Raw genomic sequence first — 7,955 nt, 5'->3', positions numbered from 1 at the left:
TGGTGATGGACGGAGCATCTGAACCAATCAAACACTCACACCCAGTCAACAGATCTGGGTTTAATCCATCACCGTTCTTTAGCCCACTCTGCCACCTCAGTTCAGACATGGCCATATGCAAATCAGTCTGAAGACGGCTGAAATGCCAGAAACCGGTCCTAGGAAGCTTGTTTCACGTCCAGGGAAGGCATGGCTTGGCAGTTCGGGCTGGACTGTTCCCATGTGGCACAGGGTCAGACTGATTTGCATATGGCCATGTCTGAACTGGGGTGGCAGAGTGGGCTAAAGAACGGTGATGGATTAAACCCAGATCTTTTGACTGGGTGCGAGTGTTTGATTGGTTCAGGTGCTCCGTCCATCAGCACCCCCTTTTGTACCACAGTGTAACAGGACAGCAATTGAGGTTCCAAACAGGAATTGTGTCCCCTATGTCTGACTCTGAAGACCAGAGCATTAGTGAATTTGCAGATGGTGATAAACACTCTAAGGATGCAATTATTCTGAGGGGAGGAATCAGGTTTTTTTCTCATTCAGTATTATATTTTAAATGCAAAACAACAAAATGTACTATGTCAACACATACACAGAGACACAGAAAATCATCAAACCAAAATATCAACAATACACAGATTTACAGACTGTACAGCATTATTGTTGTTACACATTCATCTCAATAAATGGGTCTGATATTTACTTTATTTATTGGCAATAGCCATACGAAGAGCCCCAGTATCTCTTTTCTCCAATCCCTCCTACAGGCTACAGCTACGGCACAGAGAAGGGGCAGCGAGTACAAGCCTCTGCCCGGAGCGGCGCGCGCCTCTCTGGCTTTCCCCAGGAAAGGCACCCAAATTAGGTGCGCGCTCATCCTGTAGTGGAGCTGTGCCAGGCCAGAGAAGACCCATGCAGCAGCGACGATGCCCTGGAGTGGGAGGTGAGCTTTCTGTGGCCGCGGTAAGCGCGCCCCCTTGTAAGATGCTGTGTGCGAAAGCTACATCGGGACAGGAGATGTGCATGCATACACATGACCCGTACCCGTGCACATCGCCTTTCCAGGGGTGCACATGTCCTGTCCCCCTTCGCCCACCAAACAGACATTAATAGCCTCGCCAAGGTGATCAGCGCATGCGCTGTGTTGCTAGGCGAGACCTAAAAACAAAAAACCTCTGTGGAACATTGATTGAAGCCCAAAACACTAAAGTAACAAATAATTTACAGTCAGGAAAAATGTCTATGGCCAGTGCTTTAAATGGGCAGGTACTCACCGGTACTGAGTACCGCCACCTTTTAATTTTCTCCCTTTGAGTACCTGAACTCTTTCTTGGCCAAGGAGAGTACTGGTACTCTTAGGGGAAAGGCAGGAAGGGCAGGCTCAATGGCACTGGAGACTGTGAAGCTACACAGAAAGAGCTCTGCTCAAATGCTGCAGAAAAACAAAAGGCAGAATTGAGGAAGAGGCCAGTGTACATCTCTGAATGGAGCTGCTGCTGAGCAATCCAGCAGCAGCTCATTTGCATCACTTAAGAAGTGTTTGGGGTTTTGGATTCCCTGCGGCCGTCTGTGAATGAAAGGGCACGGTCCAATCAGTCCCTGCCCAGTCAATCACACTGTAGGTGTGTGTGACACCGGGCCTACCCCCTACCACGTCTTGAGGAGAATTAAATCTAATATACTTACAACATGACACCCGGGATGAGACTGCAGCTGCGAGGTGCAGTCTGCTAGGAGCGGAAGCAGAGGGAGAGGTTGGGGAGGGTGAGGCAGTGTATCACCGGCTATCATACATTTGCTGATCATCATTCAGCTGGGCATCGACTGTAGGGTAGGCGGGCAGTCCATCAGCATACACACTACTGGCTCTACCCATCCCAGCCCACCGGTGTCAATTTGGTACGTTTTATGTAGTCATCCGATTACAGTATTAATCTAGTTAAGTGACATGCCCGCTCCATTTATTCCATTGACTTTTCATGGGGGCAGAGTGCGCTTAAGCAAGCAAACTGAGAATCCATTACACATTTCTCGAACAGAACTTTGGGATGGAGTAATTTAGACAGACTTTAGGTTCGAAGGAAAAACTGATTTTACAGTTGTGAGATTAATCCTTTTCATTAATAAATGATTTGAAAATACCAAAAAGCCCAGTTGGGGCATTCAGTACTCTACAAATAATCATCTTATGTTCTCATATCCACCTACCAACAATTAATAAAATGTCCTTACCCATAAAATCAGGGTTACATGTCTTTGGTTAAGTTGTCCATTAAAAAACAAACTCCATCATCTGTTTTGTAACTGTAATCTGTAACATCACCTCATGCTTGTGTGCATAAATATGACCTTTTCTGACTTTTGAGGGATTATTGTGGACAAGGGGTGTTCACCATAAAGCCAGAAGGGCCAGTTTGAGTCCCTGTTTTCTCGCTATTAACATGAGGTAATGTGCGCAAGCTAATGATCTGAATCAAATTGTGTGTGAGTGGTTGTGAATGTGTGCTTTTTTAATGGGATAGGTGAGTATTTATGCATAAATGTGTTTAGTCTGGAACGACAAGCTCACAACCTCCTAATGAAGTCCAGCCATGTAGGTGTGAACCAGAGGCAGCATGAGTCCATACTACTTGGTTTGCCAAACAGATGGTGAGAGGCAGAGGCCCTGCAGAACACAAGATAAAGATCCCCATGCATAGGAGCGCAGGCAGTCAATGCATACAACAAGTGAGAACGCAAGAGGTTGGAGTGGGGAGAGGGCACCCATGGATGCTAGAACTGAACAGACAGTGGATAATAAACATGTTTCTAGGGCACTGAAATCGAGATGCTGAATAAAATCTCATGGATTTTGAGACACAGAAGGTGTTGAATTCGAGATAACCCTGGCCAGCCATAACAGGACAGAGAAAGGCTCTAAGACTCAGATTAAAAGCAGAGCCTGTAACAAAATTGAGAGTACGGACTTACAAGCCGCACTTATGGCATCTGTTGGTCAAATACCCCCAGGACTAGAGGGGGCGGTCATTCATCATACATCATGGGTGGAATCAGCCTGTAATATACTAGCCCCGATTAAAATGCTATGGTCTAGAGGTCCCATCCCACAGCCCCCTGGTACTCCGAAGAACTGAGGAGACAAAAACTCTCCTGTAAGTTCCTTGAGAAGAGCTGGAGGAAAGAATATAAGGATAAGGAGAAAAAGAGTTCTAGACAAAGTCTTGCCATCTATAAGCAACTTATATTCGAAGCAAAGAAAACGTTTTTTACAAATCGAATTAACTCTGCAAATAACTCTACTAAAGAACTCTTTAAAACGGTTTCTAGTCTGGCTTCACCAGTACGACAAACATTGAGGCAAGTCAGGAACTTTGTGATGACATTACCAGGTCTTCCTGAACAAGGTAAAGGTAATTTTTTCAGACTTTAGTCTCCCAAGCCCAGGGGGAGCAGGAGTGTGGTTGGAGGGAAGGAGACCAATTTCTGACTCCTCTCCAGTTCTTTTGGACCACTGTCCAAAACTGACACAGAGAATTTGCTCCTCTGCGTAAGATCAGGCTCCCCTTATGATGCCTGTCCAGTTTCAGTTATCAAACAGGCCATGGTTCCCGTAGCTTTTATACTCACCGCTTTGTTTAATACAATGTTTGAAGCTGGGTACTTCCCTAGTCCCTGGAAGCTGGCTTCGATATTGCCTCTGCTAAAAAAGCCCAAACTGGACCCAAAGGAGCCTAACAACTTCCGACCCATAGCACACCTCCCATTACCTGCAAAATTGGTTGAGAAAACCAGGAACTCACAGCATAGCACTTTTTTATGTGAAACCAACGTTTTAGACCCCACTCAATATGGGTTTAGAGAAGGGCACAGCACAGAATCTGCCCTGTTAAAATCTACGGAGGAGATAAGGGAGGCTGTGGACAGGGGAGGCAAGGCAGCTCTGATTATGCTGAACCTGTCCACAATCTTTGATACGGTCCATCATGATGTACTGATGGACCGTTTGTTGGCATGCGGTGTCCAAGTCAAAGCATATGAACTTCTGAAATCTTTTCGGAAGGACAGATCTCAAACTGTGGCATTGGGTGAATTTCATTCTAAGCCTTTCTCGTTGCCATGCGGTGTGCCTCATGGGTCCTCTCTTAGCCCAACTCTTTTTAATGTATACGTTTCCTCCCTGGCGACTCTGATTAGTTCATTTGGATTCAGCCTGACATCATATGCAGACGACACATAAATTGTGGTGGCTCTGCGGCCTGGTCAGGCAACAGGAATTGATAACAGGTTCCATGATTACATGGCAGCTATTGGGAGTTGGATGTCACAAAACTGCTTGAAACTGAATTCAGGAAAGACTGAGGTCATCCTAATTGGAAATTATCCTAATTTCTGGACCCCAAGGTGGTGGCCAGAAGATATGGGGACTCTTCCAACTCCCGTTAGGAAGGTGAAAAACTTAGGAGTAATCATTGACGAGAAACTTAACTTTGGCGATCGAGTCAACGCAGTGACATCATCCACCTTCTTTATAATCAGAATGATTAAGAAAGTGCTTCACTTCCTGCCGGCTAACAGCCAGCAGACTGTAGTCACTGCACTTATCATGTCCAAACTCGATTACTGCAACAGCCTGTACTTAAATATGCAGGAACGTTTTTTGAATAAATTACAACTGCTGCAAAATGCAGCAGCACGGCTGCTTACTGGTACTCCCAAATTTGCTCCATATCTAAGGAAATCAAAAAATTGCACTGGTTACCGGTCAGGAAACGGTGCACTTTAAAGCACTATGTACCGTCTACAAGGCACTACATGGTATTGGCCCAGACTTCCTGAAACTGCAAATGCAGTGGTACATATCCAGAAGAACCCTCCGCTCTGGAGGAGCAAAGTTGGCGATAGTGCCACCCATCAAAAAGTCTTCATGTGGGGGCGAAGCTTTACGTCATGCGCAGCCAAGGCCTGGAATGATCTTCCCCCGTATTTGAAAAAGGCCCCTGACCTCCTCACTTTTCGAAGAGGATTAAAAACGTGGCTCTTTACGCTTTAACCCAGGCTGTCTACTATTTCAAGTTCTCAAAGAATTAGTGGTCAGCGCCAGGACACCCTCGGGTAATTGCCACGCTTTAGAAATAGCCATAACATAACATAACATGGCCACGAAACAAAGTGAACTTTATGACATCACTGATAAACAGAGGCTAACTCATCTGGCAAGTAATCAAAATCATTCCTTTCAAAGAAAAAAATAAATAAAACAATACAAATGGCCTCTAGCACATTTCTCACGGTACTGAGGCACAAACACACACTTTACAGGAATGAAACACTCAAATACATAACACAGCCATGCATAGGTGACACATTAGCTTAGCAACAAATCAAATGAGGAATCATGGCTCAACAATCCCTCAACACACAATTAATTAATTAATTAATTGTGGGTTTATATAGCGCTAGAATCAACTCCCGGAGGAGTATCTCCGCGCTTCGACCGCTGGGGAACCCGTCCTGGCTCACCCTGAGAGATGGTCCCTAATGGGTATCTCTAAGGTGCGACCAAGCATCCCCGGCGGTCTGGGGGGGCCGTTGTGAAGATGAGGCAAGCTAATGCCCAGAGTTGCCGAGTGTGGTCCCTGACTGGAGTAGGCACCGAGGCGAGAATTATCGAGCCCGCTGACCCTGGTCCACGACCCTGCCGCGTCGGGAATCGAACCCTGGTCCTGGGCCGTCCTCTGCTTACGGGTCTGCCGCCTCTAACCAGTGAGCCACACCACTCCACCACAATAAAACTCAAATACAGGAGCACACCACATCTAACAAAGAGCAACAATTTTGACTCCGGTCTGAGAAAGACAAGAGCCGTACAAAGGCCCATATTCCAGACAGGCCTCAGGGCAAGAAGGAAGGAGACATAAATGGCAGAAAAAAATCAGGTAAAAAGAGCATCACGTGCACTGACTTTTGGGGACACATTCACTCTTGATCTCTTGTAGAAGAAAGTTGTTCTGTGAGTGCTGGTAGATTTTACCAAATTAACTGGGCCCCTAAACATAATGGCCAGATATAACGACGCCTTAAAGTGTTTTTTTTATTTTATTAATAAGAGACCACTGTGACTATCGTAAGCTAACTACCCTGCACATGTCCTGTGAATGTTACTTTGATTGGCAGTTTCCTATTAGCTTTCATGACGAGGAAAAACATTACTGAATCTGGATTAACTCAGAGAAAGTGTTACAATTTTAAGAATTTTTAAGTTAAACTACAGCTCTCTGGTATACACAGCGCCTATTTACCCAAAGTCACATGAAATACTCCAGTTTAAATCCTCTCCATGAATGAAACAGAAGTGTGCATTGAACACAAGATCCTACAGCGCCAGCTATATCAACAAGAAGACATATACCACTTTATTTCTTCGAGACTGCACCATGGCCGCCATTCTGCTGACAAGTGCTATTGTGGGGCCTTCAAGTGGCCCTACTGAGAGCAGCTGTGCGCGCTAATTTGTGGTTCACTGAGATGTCAATAGAGTCTTCAAACGGGAAAACAACAGCTGCAGAACAATACCTGGCCCGGCTGCAAATATTCTGAAAGGCAACAATTTCGGCTTTTAACGCGAAAATGAAACTAAAACCCTAAGTGATGCTGCACTATGCCCCAAAATGATGTGCATTACGAACTTTGTGCACTTTCGCATGGCAGTGTATGCAGGTACTTTTCGTTTGGGAGTGAATCTGAAATATTTACCTCATCAAGGGACTTCTTTCACTCGATGAAGCACTCGCCTCCGAGCTGAGTTTCTTCTTACCCTTGTCCATGACATTAAGGGTGCCGGGATATAAATCTGTCATAAAACAAGCGGGAGGCGGCTCGGGCGCAGCACGTCTTCCGGAGACGTGCGCGTCCACAGAGCTGAGTCGGCTCGTGCACAGGCCAGTAGCGGCTCGTGCACAGCTCAAGACTCCCTTGCCAGTGAACACGGCGACTATAGAACTCGCTGGCGGGAGCGCTTCGCGCCCCAACGCCAGCTCGACCTAATAAACAAGCATTTGCAATGCAATAGGTCTCGCAATTGCGAGATTTTGAGCAATTTGCATTGTAAATAACAATGCCTTTGATTTATGTTTTTGTAAAACATGCAATAATAAAAGGCATTGCCATTTACAATACCAATAGGTCAAAATTTCTAAAATGTGAGACCTATTGCATTGCAAATACTTGTTATAGACAGGAAACAGTCAAATTCATACAACTCTAGGCATTAAAATTGCGCGTTCAGAAAGAGGTACGTTCTGGTAATGTATGAGCAAATATATCCGCTGTTAATATGTAACAAATATATGCAAGGGTGTGAGCACATTCACTAATGTTCCTTTCCATTGAAACATAAAAATCAAAAAAATATGCTGTCTTTTTATTTTGCTCCTTCCCGCATCCCCAGATTTCGGAAAAGCTGCAGAGTACACAGAAGGCTTTACAACTCAGTGGGAAAACAGTTATATACAGAAACAGAGCGATACAGAAAAATAGATGGGAGAAAAGGAGAAGGGGCAGAGAGAATTAGCGAGAGTGAGGGAGAAACAGAGAGAGAGAGCAGGTTTGTTAAAGAGAGTTTGTCTCAGAGAGAACAGGAGTGTGTGTCAGGGAGAAAAAGCAAGAACGTGAAAAACCAAGTGCCTGGAACAAGGAGAGAAAGAAAAGACAGAGTATGTGTCACGGAGAAAAAGACAGAAAGTGAGAGTGAGGACGTGTGTGTGTGTTAGAGAGAAAGATAGTTGAGAGAGCGTAACAAAGATACGAGTCCCTGTGTTTGTGTAACAGAGAGAAAAAGCGACAGACAGGATAGAAAGGGAGGGTAAGGAGGAGGGAGAGAGAGAGGCAGGAAAAGAGAGACAGAGAGAGAAAGAGAGAAGCAGAGAGAGAGAAAGTGAGATAATGAATCGTATGTGAGCACTGCC

This window comes from Lissotriton helveticus, chromosome 9 (assembly GCF_964261635.1).
Source record: "Lissotriton helveticus chromosome 9, aLisHel1.1, whole genome shotgun sequence".
NCBI lineage: Eukaryota > Metazoa > Chordata > Amphibia > Caudata > Salamandridae > Lissotriton > Lissotriton helveticus.
This window is presented reverse-complemented; position numbering follows the sequence as displayed.